Here is an 8097-nt window from a genome sequence, read left to right as displayed (position 1 = left end):
AAATAGGAATTCATTTTATTCTGCAAATATTATAACACGAACTTTACATCTAATCTTTTTTATATTCTTGCATATTGTTTGCATTTTGTAGTTTCTTGCATATACGAATTTTCTATAAATTCATAAAGATTCGCAGTCTGGTTATAAGAAACGAGGGGGATTGTCAGGCCACGCAATAGTTTTTGGAGTACAAAGGCAGGGGTCCCTCTTGGGAAACATCTCGACGCTCTCCATTCTCGTCGATCGGGCCGCATAATGCGCTAATTAGAAGTTAATTGGTGTTCAATCCTGGAGGTCCCGGCGCGACGAGCTCGCCCCTAATGGACGCCGCCAATTTAATTTGGACGTTGTTTGCCGGCCACGACACGGTTTGTATTCCTAAACGCGCACCTTTGTCCCGTCGTCGGCCATAGAGAACGCTCGGTTCCATCCTTTCCAGGGCTGCGTTTCCCTTCCTCTTCCCCTCTCGCGCGTGAAACCAACAGAATCCAGGGGTTTCACTTCTCCCCCATCTCCCCGGTTACGATCCCCAGGTCCGAGAGAGTCCGTAGCCACCGGAGCCAAGCCGAAAGCTACCGCTCTCCCCATTGTCTAACTATTGTGTCCCGTTACCGCTGTGTGTCCGTCCGTTCGTTTGTATAAGGGGGGTGATTCATTTTCCGCGAAATATCAGTTCCTGCGCCGCATGAATTGCGACTCGCAACGGACGCGTAAAACCGCGGCCCGCGTTTCAGCTCTTCCTCCCCCATGCAGCAACCACCCCTGTTCGTCCTTCTCCTTACGCGTCGTCCTCTTCCTGGTCGTTCATTCGTTTCTGTCTCTCTCGCCATGCGCATTGTCAGCGAAAATTGGGTCGGTCTCCCCAGCGACGCTCCTAGACTGCTTGCCGTCTCGAATTTCCCACCTCGCATTGGCAAAAATATTTTTTTCTCTCGTTCATCCCGCTGAAAGAATTCAGGGGTCGATTTATAGCAGGCCGCAGAATGGCGAACTTAAGAATTCTGTTATTTTAAGAAAAGCGTACGTATGATAATTCAAGAGATTTTGTTTTAAAGTTGGAGACTTTCACTTTCAGATTTTATTAACACTAGAGCTAAAGAAATTAATTCCGAAAGTCAATGAATGAAATTTATGAATTTTGATGAAGTTAGAAAAATAATTGAGTAGTCTCCAATAGTCTAAAATAATATTTAATCCCATTTCGAGAATATTTGCCCGACAGTCAACGCGTTGAGAGATTTTTTCCCAATAATGCGGATTTCCCTCGATGCTTCGTGTAGTGGCGCCATTTGCAAGACCGTTGTGAAAAGTTCCTAAAAAAGTCCCCAAAATTGAGGCCACAAATGGAATTTCAAAAATCACGTTTTTTTATTTCTATCATCGATATATTAATCCTTGTAGTCCCCTTTGTAATTCAGTTCTTTTACTAAAGTCCGCGTCCATTTTTTAAATTTCTCGAAAAAAGAGCACCCAGTTTCTGCCATCTCCTGGCGCCCGCCGTCGGCGCCCTCCCCTCATGACCTCGTTGCTCGCTGGTTGAAATGAGATACGCGACCGTTGCCGCGAAAATTGGTCATTGCTATCTACGTTTTCCTTTCCCTTTTTTTTTCTGTTTTTTTACGGTCCACTGTCCGAATGCGTGTTCATGCGGCACCGGAGAAATAGAAAAACGCCCCCGGCGTTTCCGGTTGGCTGTTTGCGGGTGCTACTTTAATTTCCGGTTTTGCCTTCGGGGAAAGAATCGCCGCGCCTCGTACTATCCCGCGTCCGAAACGTTTTCGAATCGCGTTTGTATACCGAGTTGACGATCTAACGAAAGACGCTGTTCTTAATATCAGAACTAAAATAAGAATTAAGTAACCTGGTACTGTGCCCGAGAACTCCATCGAAAAATTCACAGAGATTTTAATGAAATTTTTAGGTGATCTAAAATTCTCTACCCCTGTTTCATATATTGATACGTTTTCCCCAGGATGATTAACAATATTGATTTTGGTAGATTCTATAAGGACTCGTATAATTCTGAAAGAAAACATTCACAGACCTATGGTTTCATGATTTTCGAGGGAAGCTTTCCAGAGAATGTATTTCAAAGTATTTTCTGCGAATGAATAATCTCCCGACAACGTGTCCAACAGTTACCACGTAATCGTACCCGTGTCGGTATAATACACAAAGGTATTCAAGCGTAAACCGTAATTTTCCATCATACAAAACGAACGGGGAAACACGTGATATTATTGCCATGTTTGATTTATAAATTTATCATCGGTGGTCGAGAATATTACTCGCGTCCTTTCAACGAGATCTCAAATTTTTCAATAAAAGAACGTAATACGTGCAATTTCATTCTAAAACCTTGTCGTACTATCGTATCAACGGATAGATATTTTACTGGAAATAATTTCGAAAGCATCCCTCGGAGATTATAAAGTGATGCGTGGAACGAGTTCGAGTCGAGTATTATGTAGAGAAAAGGCGTGTAAAAAGAGAGGAACAGAAACGTAAGTGGTAGTGTACCGCACATAGTCAGACACGGTTCGCACCTAATCCAACACTCCGTATGATTCTCCGTAACTTTCGACACGTACGCTTTGTTGAAAACTTGTTGTAATAAAAGCTTTTCCGTTTTCTACACGCCTCGGCATGATGTACACAAATTTCCTCTTCCATCGTGGCTGGTGTTACCAAAAACTTGGATCTGGTGTGAACATGGTCCGAGCGCGAAAATGGATCTAAAGTGGATGGAAACATACGCTTAACAGAAGACTGACGTAAACCTACTATGGAAAATCGAGCTTCGGAGTGTCGGATTAGGTGCGAGCCGTGTCTGACAATGTGCAATACACTACCACTTACGTTCCTCTTCTTCTCTTTTTATGCGCCTTTCCTCTACATAATACTCGACTCGAACTCGTTTCACGCACATCACTTTGTAATCTCCGAGGGATGCTTTCGAAATTATTTCCAGTAAAATTTGTATCCGTTGATACAATAGTACGATGGAGTTGTCGATAACTCCAGACTTGGCACGGAGTTAACGCGCAAACGAAAACGGACTCCGTTGTCGCATAAAACAAAGTTATAGTTACGTTAGCGATATAACGAGTGATCCGGTATGGCCGACGTTTCGGTGTCATCAATTTCAATTAAAACGACCGAACGGAGCGTGTAACTTTATTAATAATCTGCGTCATCCAGCCTCGATATTCGTTTCGCGAGCGCGAGGCGTCGTGCGCGTGGGATCATTTTCGCCGCCCTGAGAGATACGTGATCGCGCAAGCGGCGGAAAAATTTCCGTCGCATGGTCGACGAGTCCGATGATTAACAGCTCGGCCGTAACGAGCGCTTCGGTCCTACTTAATTAGAGATCGGATAATTTATGCGGCAGACGTGTTCCACGCGCGACCGGCGACGCTCCTTTCTTCCTTTGTAGCGAACGCTTCCTCCCGATCCACTTTTATTTCTCGCCCGTTAATTGTCCCACGCCCTTAAAGGAGCGCGATAAATTTCCGTCGCGCGAATAGACGCCGCGATTAATTATTTCGCGCTGTTTTGTCCGCGCAAGTCCATTATTTCGTTTGCCTCCCGTCGAGCCAGTCACGAGGACTCGGTTAATTGAAGTAATTCGAGCCCGGATGTGTGAAGTAATTTTACCTCGGATGTTCGAGATATTTTCGTCACGGATATCTTGGTTCTGGTATCGGGTAATTTGGCTCCGTCTACGTGGAATAATTTTACCGCGACTACCTGAAATAGTATGATTCTGGATAACTGAAATTGAGTTTTCCTAGCAGTATTTAGGTTTCTTCGATATCCTAATTGTGTTTGGCAGCTTGCATTGGTCTCGCATTACGACAGGCCGAAAGCTGTTACATTTTATCATTCTATCTTGTTATTATATTTATGTTATTACCAAAGGATTGGCGAAAGTTTACCGATGAAAGTAAATCTGAACGCAAACTTGTTCGTAACATTTTAACGAAACGCCCGCGGCGTTGCTTTGAAGTTCGTTTACCGAGCGCGTTCAACAATAGACGCATTCTCTCTTCCGCTTACTTTTACGGAGTAATTAGTAACCACGATCAGTGAGCAAGCGGTCAAAGCGAATGTAATCATCGAATATAATCAGCTCGGTAATGACTTTTCTTTTCATTGTAATTGAATCACCAATGATGAGCTATATAAGATTCCAGATTAAGTTTACGATTAAACCGTTAATGATCGCGACGGTTTTTGCTAATAAACCATAAAAGTAGTCACAGAGCAATCAATTACCGTCAGAGTTGTTTGAACAAACGTCGCCCCGATAGTAAATTGTTCCGTACAGTGTGTTTCATTTATCTCGATCACTTAGAAAATTTCTGTTCTTTTTAGCGGGACACGTTCGCTCTGAAATTTCTTCAATTAATCCCTGTCTGTTATCGATTGCGTGATACGGCAAAGAAACAGTGAACAATACTGAACGTCCCAGGGGCGGCGCTGTATCGGGGACATTTTATTTGTATCAGATACGCCCTCCCTCGTCGCGATTCGATAAGTAATTCCTCTAAGAGCTGCTGCAGCGACTTTGCTCGATGAAAAGCCGCCTTCAGGAGCCCCGGGCATTGTTTACTCCACGTATCGCCGCGGGAACGCTGTTGCGCGTTCCGAAAATTTCACGGTTTCACGACCGTTTGAGAATTCCGTCTCGACGAAAAAAATCATCGAGCCGGGACCACGGGGTATCTTAAAATTGTTCACCCGTTAAAATATGCGCATAGTCGGGACTGGAATTGTACTAAATTATTCAATTTCAATCCGCTGCTCTATTTACTCTGGAATCAGCAGAAAAAGAAAAAAAAAACGGGAAAATTCGCGTACCCGGGAAGTGAATATTCATGAAACGTTATTTGAAAGATGGAATCGGTAACATTTCTGCTAATAATTCTCGTATATTTCTCGCATATTTCTCGTGGCGGGAGATTACGTTGTAGTGATTATCGATAATTGTAGAGGTAATTAGACTAAGAGGTAGAAGTAAGTTAGTTGTAATGTATTCATAATTATTGTGTAATATTTCGTGAGGCCTCTCTTATGTGTATGTATATAAATAAATTTCTATTGCTGCACGAGCGTTTTCACTTAGCGATAGTTGGACGGATGGACCAATCTGTGACATCAGAATTTTGTTAAGATCGAAAGTATTAGCAAACAAGAATAAAATTATGAAGAAATGAAAGAAACAGCATCTCCTATCTCGCGAGATTAATTTTCTTTTAATAGATTTCAATGAAAAATCTAACACTAATTTATTTTATGAAATTTCCCTATCCAATTTCGTTTAATTCTCTCATCCAATTTCGTTCAACGTTTGCGTTCCATCTTCCCGCAGAAACGTAAAGCCTTTTCCCCGGAAAAAAAAGAACTCCACGAATTCAGCATTCCGTTCATGAAAGTAAATTTCTCCCCCGTTGCTGTTGGCAAACGGTCCAAGGTTTGAAGTATCGAAAACACCCGCGAAAATGGTCGGCGTCACGTTGAATGGCGCAGCCGGAGGTACGTCAGCAACTTGCTACAGTTACATAAAGTTAAAAGGTTTCCTTGCAACACGTATCACCCCCGAAAAGAAACTTCTCTATAAACGCAGAAAGACCGTTTCGAAATCCTCTCGGAATTCCAGCTGGCGGCGAACGCGGGCCAGAAAATAAGTCGATTGAATCGCAATTCTGCTCGTCTGGTCGCTTTCTTCGCCTGCTGGCGCACCGGTATCGATCTTCGTCGTGTCGAGATCTCTTTCGAAATCGCTTTTCCCGAGCTTGCGAGGCGGTAATTGATTTTACAAGTTCGACCAGCTGCCTTTTCCGTCTGTTCTGTAAATCGTTCGCGGAGGGGTGAAGGGAGAGCGAGAAGAGGAAGAGGGGACCGCGAACGATAGATCCCCGAGATCGTTGAAACTTCTCCGCCAGATATCGACGAATCGCTGCCACCGGGCGCTGCTAGCAGAAATGTAATATTTGTTCGCGGTTTCATCGCGATTCGCGTGATGGACGACCGTGCCGCGATTGATCGGCTTCTTATCGCGAAACAAAGTCCAGCTCTCGGCCTCTAGTTGGGAAAATTTCATTCCAGAAAGTATCGCCGAGATCCAATTCGAAGGGCTGCAACGCACAGTTGGAGATATCCTAACGCTATCAAACTCGAAATGTCCATTTTCCAGGAAAAATCGTTGTGTTTGCAGGTTAAAGTACCTTAGGGATTGAGAAAAGAGTTAAAAGTGAGAGTAAAGAGACATGGATATTGTCCTCAGGGGCTGTAGTTATGTTCGATTGTAGCTACAGTACGGGATTAGCGATCCCGGGGTACCCGAGTTGCTCTGCGACGGTTTTACGATTATTTCTAACGATCTCGTCTGATGGCTAACATGCTAATGCTCACTCTCCGTCTTCGCCACTTTTTAATATTCACTCTTCTCGAGTCTCCTATCAAAACTCCATGGAACCTTCGAGATTCGGCACGTGCCTTTGGCACGTGTCCTCCTTCGGGTTATTGTCGCGGGTTTTTTTCTTTTCGGGCCCGATGATCGCTCGGTACTCGCCGTCAAACGGGCGCGGTCTGTACTTTGACGGTGTCGTTGATATTCCTTCCCTAAACGCGAGCTATGGGAACTTTAGCACAAAGGCGCTGCGAGGGACTTTCGGCCTTATTTTCGTGACCGATATCCACACGCGAACAGTTCGCCGACTCATCGCAGCGATTAATAAATCCATTTAACAATAATTCTACAAAGATCAAACGGTGCGTTGCATTCGGGCGCTTATGATTTCGCAGACAGCCTTCCGGTCGCGGTACGAGTTGCCCCGTCCACGCCCGGTTCTTACCTCTCCCGAGCTGATTTGTAACGAGGCTGTATATTCCAAACCAATACATACGGTAATCAATACAAAACAAATTACTTTTATAAAATAAAGAAACAAAGAAGGACTTGGGTATTGCAATACACGTACAGAGTTGCCAACAATTTAAATGAGTAATAAACATTATTTTCCACGATATTACACTCACGACGTGTTACTAATCAAATAAATTTAATAAAATTCCGCGAAGGACTGCTCGAAGGACTATTTTAATGAGATTAATTTGGCCACCTGTTTCAACTGTTAAAAGGTACTGTGGCAACATGTTTGAAAGATTGTAACGAACAGGGAATAATTGAGAGCGAAAATGCTTCGAAAGCGTCGTTACTGGAGAGAAAAGCTGAGAAGGAAAAATTGCAGTGTGCGTTAATCGGGCACGAACGAGGTGCCAAACTGCTGTTTGATAATACCAGTGTTTCGAATTGATGAATTTCACGGTGATTGCGCCAAAGCTTCAATCTTTCAATTATTTACGGGCGTCTGGGTGAACAATTCGAAATTGACGAATTTCTGTTTGATCGGTCGACCGGCGTACCCACCAGTCCTGGTAAATAGTATTTTTTTCTGGATAGTTACTAGCGAAACTCGAGCTTAAGTTCATCCTCGGAATAGGAAATTATTCTTACATTTAAATATTAATATAAAACGTAAAGGAATCCTTAACACCGAACGAAAAAATAAATTCTTTTTTTATACAAACGGATTGTTCGAAGCAAATAAAGTCACGATGAGGTTAACGGTAGACCAGTGAAAACTGTTTTCCATTTTAAAAGTGACACGTAACGAAATAAAAAAATTTGGAAGCTGTCAAGTGAGATTTTTTGCCCACTCGAACACGAGGAGAAAAGTCAACCGTTCGGAAAGCTGAATCCGAATAACCGGTCGAAATGGTCTGAATGAAAACTTTGGAGTCGAAAGCGTTTGGAAACGTCAATTTGCCGACGTCTTTAAAAACGAGGCCATCCTTGGTGGCCATCCTCGTATTTTCCTCTCGAATCATTTCCTGGTTGAGGGCTAACACGAAGACACGATAATCTGTTTCGACGTGAAAGGAGGACCTCGTATCGACCGTTTTCAAGCCCGCATCGATGCATAAGATATCGGCTCGAGTGGAAAAGTGATGCTCTTCTTGTGCGTCGAGGGTTGTTCAATGATCTTCCGTTCAACGACGTCTTTTCATCCTCTCCTTTCTATACAACGT

Source organism: Hylaeus anthracinus, unplaced genomic scaffold (assembly GCF_026225885.1).
Source record: "Hylaeus anthracinus isolate JK02 unplaced genomic scaffold, UHH_iyHylAnth1.0_haploid 0, whole genome shotgun sequence".
Classification (NCBI taxonomy): Eukaryota; Metazoa; Arthropoda; class Insecta; order Hymenoptera; family Colletidae; genus Hylaeus; species Hylaeus anthracinus.
This window is presented reverse-complemented; position numbering follows the sequence as displayed.